This window comes from Felis catus, chromosome C1 (assembly GCF_018350175.1).
Source record: "Felis catus isolate Fca126 chromosome C1, F.catus_Fca126_mat1.0, whole genome shotgun sequence".
In the NCBI taxonomy this organism is placed as follows: Eukaryota; Metazoa; Chordata; class Mammalia; order Carnivora; family Felidae; genus Felis; species Felis catus.
The window spans coordinates 200849405-200856365 of record NC_058375.1 but is presented as its reverse complement, the minus strand read 5'-3'; positions in this window follow the sequence as shown (position 1 = coordinate 200856365).

Below are 6961 nucleotides of genomic sequence, written 5' to 3'. Positions count from 1 at the left end.
CCCTCCCCCTTTTGGAGACCACCCCCTTCCCCCGACACTCCCGCGCGCCCGCCTGTGCGTGCGCGCACGCCCACTCGCCCACCCCCGCGCGTTTCTCTGCTCTGCGGGTCCCCTGCCCCCTTCTACCTCGGGCCCCCGGAGCCTCCACACCCTTCTACCTCGGGCTCCCTGACTCCCCGGGAGTGCCAGTAACTTGGGGGTTTGAATAGGACAGGCACGAGAGTGCAGAAAAGTGGGCGCTTTTGTCTCCTGTTTTCAGTTTGGAAGGACTTAGTTTGCGCGCTTCCCGTGTGGCGGGCACTGGGCTAACTGCTGGGGCAATGCAAAGGACGCGAGACAGTCCTGACCTTCATGTAGGTTTCAGTCCACCGTCTCCATCTCCCTCCAGCTTCTGGTTTCCACCCGGCGCTGGTATGTTGCTTGGGGCAACGACTTTGGTGTTCTGTGAGCCCATCAGAAGAAGGTTCACATCCTCTCAAGCAGCCCAGCCCCGAACAGCCCCTCTTAGTGACTACTGCAGTTTCCCAACCCTGCAAGCATCTGGTAACATATAATTACCAGAAATGCAATTTCTGGACACTGAGAAACCTGCTCCCTTCCTCTCCCCCCCTCCCCCAAGTAATCGCTTAGTTGCCTCCACTCTCCCATCTGGAGGCATTTGCTGCAGGAGAGATTCCCAAAACACCCTGCCTCGGGGGTCTTGGAGAGGTCAGATCAGCCTTCCAGGTGTAAGAGAAAGCCCAGGGGTAAGGGCATTCATAGCTCTCCAGCGGTGCAGATCGGCAAGGATGGCCTCCCTCCATTGTTCTGTTTGATTTACTGAGTCCTCTCTCCTTGCTGCCTCCAAGGCTTGACCAGGCTTTAATTCTCACGCATGTCCCTGGGTTGTGACCCTAACAAAGGCCCTCGTCAGAGAGACTGTCTTTGTCTTGGCCCGGGATGGACCATTAAGCTGCCTCCAGCCCAGGTTTAATTTCCCCGATACCGCCGCCACCCCTTCCCCCTGCCGGAGCCCTCCACGCCCAGCTCTAACTTTATGACTCAGAGCCATTTGACCGAACTCAAGAACTCCGCCGCTGCTTACCCAGTGGCCACCTGGCCCTGAAGGTGAGCGAGATGCCCCAGGGACGGCACGTTCTGGCTTAAGGAATTAACAGTGTTTGGGGGAAGATGAACAAATAACCAGTTTGTCAGAGGCTTGGAGGAGGAGAAATATATTTAGATGGAGAAGTGATGAGGGTGTGGGGGTCAGGGGTGAATCCGAATTAAAATTGAAACTTAGAATTCTACCAGGGGGAAGGCAGGGATAGCAAGGACAGCTGGAGCACAGGGACCAAAGCAAGGGCACGGAAGTGGGAAAGTGAGGTTGGAGAAAGGAAGTCCACTTTGGCCAGCAGCGTGCTGGGGGGTGGGGGGCCCTGGCAGGAAATCCAGTGGACTTGGGAGGAGGTGTGGCTTCACTGAGCGGGCAGGGGATTCCATCCGCCTCCATGTTTGAGCAGAGGAGTGAAACCCACATTGCTGAACTTCGGGAAATCACTAGCGCTGTATCTGATGCAGATCCGAAAGAAATAAAGAGACAACAGTGGAGGGGAGGCTCCGGGTGCCTGCTCCTGGGTGTACCCTATGCCTGCCTGGTAACATTTGTTTCTGCTCTTCTCACCCACTAGGGTCTGCGTGCCTTCAGAGTAGGGAGAGTGTCCCGCGTGACACTGCCCAGTGGAAATCGAACGCACAGCACAAATGTGAGCCCCGCGTGCAATTTTCACATTTCTAGGAGCCACGTTAAAATGTGGTAAAAAGAGACAGGTGAAACCCATTTTAATAAATACTTCAACTCATTGTATTCAAAATATTTTCAAATGTAATCAATATTAAAAATTATTAAAGAAATACTTCACATTCCTTTTTTCATGCTAAATCCTCAAGCGCTGAGATGGATTTTACGCTTAGAGCACATTTCAGTTTGAACTCGCCAAAACTGAAATACTCACGTGTGGCTAGCAGTTATCATTTGGACAGGGCGCGGGTCTAAAATACAGCTCCTGACACCTAGTGCACACGCAGTAAGTATGTTGAATGAATAAATGAGTGAATGAATGACTAGTAGTGTTTCGAAAAGTACTCTGGGCAGGACCCCTCCTTCTCGGTCTTCATTGCTAGGTCTGGCAGCTGGGAAAGGTAGCAATGAACCTACTGAGGGGACAGGAGAGACATTCATTCACTCATTCATTCAGCTACTCCCTTACCATTTGAGATTCATTCTCTTTCCAGCTCTGTTTAGTTGTTTTTGGTTTTTTGTTTTAGAGAGAGAGAGCACGTGAGTGGGTGAGAAGGACAGAGGGAGTGAAGGAATCTTCAGCCGGCTCCACACTCAGCACGGAGCCTAACATGGGCCCGATCCCACGACCCTGGGGTTCATGACCCAAGGTGAAATCAAGAGTCGGAAGTTCAACCTACTGAGCCACCCAAGCACCCCCATTCCAGCCCTGCTTAAAGTTCTCAATCTCTCAGCCAACAACTGGGGAGATGAGCAAAGTGAGACTAACTTGACAAAAGCAAAAAACTCCCTGAGATTTCTCTCGAATGAGCCTGAAGACCAAAACCCAATTCTTTTGTCCTAGTTTCCTGATTAAGTGTCAGTTTTACGGGGCTCCTGGGTGGCTCAGTCGGTTGAGCATCCCGACTCTTGATTTCGGCTCTGGTCATGATCTCGCGGTCGGTGAGTTCAAGCCCCGCGTCGGGCTCCGTACCCATCACCACTGAACCTATCTCCTTAAGTCCTTTCCACACCCCCGTGCGGTTCAGAGTTCTCCTCCAGGCTGCTGCTGCTGCTACAGCTTCCATCACAGAACACCTGCCATCCACCGAAGCCTGGAGAAGCAGAGGAGCTTGGCCAGGAAGCTCTACAAAGGTTTGTTGAGCGAACCCAGGCTGTCTGTACTTGTCCCTGCTGTGCCCACTGTTCCTGGAGCACACCTTACTCTAAATCGCTCATGAGTCCTCGGCAAAGGATATGTCCTTAGTCCTGAGACACTGGCTGTGCCCCGCATCAGCACCGGGACTTTTCCAGAGATGGGGACAGGCTGAAACTGGTTTTCTCCTCTGGCCCTAATCCCTGCCTTTTTCCATTTGAAAAGTGTTTCACAAACTCCACCCCCATAAGTTTACCTTCACCAAGTGCCACCTGTACTTTTATTTACATAAGATTTTTTTTAACATTAAGTCAATTCACTGGGTTTTTTTTTTTGCAACTAAAAGCTATTTTTAAAATAAACTTTATATCCCTACCATAAACGAAATACCAGGATTGATGGCCATAGATAGATAGCAACCATAAAAATAAACACAATGAAAACAAAACAATGCTATTCAATTCAAGCTGGATACAGTTGCCTGCTGAAGCCTGTGAGCCTGGCATACTCCTCTGGTTGACAAAAGATGAGCCAGTCTAAAGAGAAGAATTAAAGGCCAGCCAGACCCAAGTTGAGCTTTATCTCCATTAAGTCATCAGAAGGAGGAGAATTTTTTTTTTAAGCGTTTTATTGAGGGGGCTCCTGGCTGGCTCAGTCAGTGGAGTGTGCAACTCTTGATCTCGGGGCTGTGCGTTCGAGCCCTAGGCTGGGCATAGAGATTACTTAAAAATAAAATATTTAAAAAAATAAATAAACATTTCATTGAAATGTAATACACATACAAAAAAGTACACATATCACAAACTTGCTAAATGTTCACAAATGGACCATTCCTTATCACCAGTACCCAGGTGAAGAAAGAGAGCATTAACAGCACCCAAAAGCCTCCTTCATGCCCCTTCCAGTTATTGCCTCCAGCACCCCATTATCCTGGATGAGTTTGGCCTGCTTTTGCATTTCACATAAATGAAAACATACAATATACAGTCTTTCCGTCTCTGGCTTATTTTTCTCAAAGCTAACAGTGGTCAACTTTGTCCATATTCTCGTATGTAGCTATGGGTTCAGTCTTGTTGGGTCGTGTTCGTGCTGTGACTGCACCACAATTTACTCATCCTTTCTACTGTTGATGGACATTTGGATAGTGTCCAGTGTTTGACTCTTCTGAACGCAGCTGCTGTGAACCTCCCAGAACATGCTGTTTGTGGAGCATGTGCACACATTTCTGTTGCAACCACACTCGATATGGAATTTCTGGGTCATGGGGTATGCATGTGTTCAGCCTGAGTAGACACAGGACAGGCAGAAAGTTTTGTGAAGTCAGTGTATGCATATGTATATGTATATGCATATATATATATATATATATATGTATATGCATCTGTATATCAGCAGTTTATTGCTTCCTATCCTTGCCAACACTTGACACATTCCATCTTTTCTCAATGTACGGGCTCTGGTGGATGTGTAATTGCAGCTCATTGTGGTTTTTACTTTGCAGTTCCCAGATGACCCAGGAAGGTGAGCACCTTTTTAATGATAGGAGGGGATGCATTTTAAAAAGAGAATTATAGGGGAGTCTGGTGGTTCAGTCGTTTAAGTGTCCGGCTCTTGATTTCGGCTCGAGTCATGATCTCGTGGTTAGTGAGTTCGATCCCTGCATCAGGCTCTGGGCTGACAGTGAGGAGCCTGCTTGGGATTCTCTCTCTCCCTCTCTCTCTCTCTCAAAATAAATAAATTAAATTTTTAATAAAATAAATTTAAATAATTTTAAAAAATTAAATTAAATTTAAAAAAATTTAATAAAATCAATTAAACTTTTAAAAAGGGAGAGAATCATGGGGCGCCTGGGTGGCGCAGTCGGTTAAGCGTCCGACTTCAGCCAGGTCACGATCTCGCGGTCCGGGAGTTCGAGCCCCGCGTTGGGCTCTGGGCTGATGATGGCTCAGAGCCTGGAGCCTGTTTCCGATTCTGTGTCTCCCTCTCTCTCTGCCCCTCCCCCGTTCATGCTCTGTTTCTCTCTGTCCCAAAAATAAATAAAAATGTTGAAAAAAAATTTAAAAAAAAATAAAAAGGGAGAGAATCATATTCCATAATATTATATCATGTCATGCCCACATATCATGATCAAACACCATGTGTAACACCTAAAATCATCTTGGCCGCACGGGTTGCAGACGTTTTTATTATGGAAATTTCGTTTCAGTTTTAGTTGTTTTGAGTGGAAGAGAAGCGGTGGAAAAGGGTGAGAGTATTGCTTGAGCAGAAGAAATGTCCTCCCCTCCATCCACACCCCTGGGAATGGCCAGGGGCCCGTGCACCTCTTCCTGATGAGCCCTGAAGCCAAATAAACAAGCATGAGGACGTCTGGCTTTTCTGATCCGAGTCCCTGGTTGGAAACTCCATAATGAAAATCTGAGGAGCATGACTGCGGAAAAGATGAGAAATGAAAAACGCGCCCGGAGTTAAGTAAGCGGCCGGGTCTGCCTGCTTTGTGGTGATTTCCCGGACCAGCCACAGGTGCCAGGCCAACAGTCAGGTCCTGTCACCATCATTGTCTCTGTCCTCAGAGCATCTTAACCAGACACCTCTACCCTGACGCTGGCTTAGGTTTCTGGATGGCCCTGATTTCTAGAAGGCACTGAGTCGGGTTGAGTGACTGTAAAGGGACCAAATGGAGAGGACACAAAAGAAAATCGGGATGAGAACGTGAGCACTGAGGGCTGGCAGGAGAGTTAAGAGAGAGGGTTGGGGGCAGACTGGATTCGCATCCAACCCCTTCACTCGCTGGCTGCTTCGTTTGGGGCAAGTTACTTTATCTGTCCGAGTCTCAGTTTCCTCATCTGTAATAAGGGGCTGAGATAATAGCACCTATTTCAAAGGGCTGCTGCAGAGAGTAAATGAAACACTATGCCTGGTACACAGTCCTCGACAGGAGATAGTTGTGCTGTTATTATTACCTTACGCTCACAAGGAGGGGCCCGTGTCTTTCGGCACAGTACAGGAATGGGGCATGAGCCTCACAGTTCCTCAGGGTGAGGCCAGGCAAGCACCAGGCCCCTTCGAATAAAGCTGGGAAGATGTTTGCAGGGGGAGGAACTCACCAAGCTTGGTGGGAAGGGGCGGGAGTAGTTCCCCCAGGGTGCAGGGTGGCAGGAAGGGGATAGTTGGATGCACATGGCTTCCAGGAAGTACAATGAAGAGTAACAAGAAAGACAAAAAAAAGTGGGGTGCCTGGGTGGCTCAGTCGGTTAAGCATCTGACTCTTGATTTCAGCTCAGGTCATGATCTCCCAGTTTGTGGGTTCGAACCCTGCGTCGGGCTCTGCACTGACAGCATGGAGCCTACTTGGGATTCTCTCTCTCTCTCTCTCTCTCTCTCTCTCTCTTTCTCTCTCTCTCTCTGCTCTTCCCCATGTGTGCATGCACAGTCTCTCTCTCTCTCAAAATAAATAAATAACCTTAAAAAAAGAAAAGAGTACCAAGAAAGAAATATAAATAGACATCAGAGCACAGTGAACCCTCAGAAGCCCGGAAGAAGGCATGGAAGCGGTCTGGGATCCAGAACCTTATCTTTTCTGTAAGATGTGGCAAAACAGCATGACCATAGCCACAGGCAACAGAGGGCAGTGACGAAAGGAAGAAAGGAACGAAGCTCCCAGCAGTGCCTCTGTGCAAACACTCCCACAGGTGCTATTTCATTTAATTCCCTTAAGTGCCAGATGAGGCCCAGAGAGGTGAAGTGACCTAGTGACCTGGTCATCCAGCTGCAGACGGTCCCTGACTCACGATGGCTCAACGTACAATTTTCGACTTTGCGATGGTTGAGGAAGTGATACGCCTTCGGTAGAAACCATACTTTGCATTTTGAATTTGGATCTTTTCCTGGGCTAGCAGTGTGGGGTGGTCCTCTCTCCAGATGCTGGGCGGTGGCAGGGAGCCGGGGCTCCTAGTCAGCCAGCGATCGTGAGGGTCAACGACCAACACACTCACAACCATCCTGGATCCCTACAAACATTCTGGTTTTCACTGTCAGTACAGCAGTCA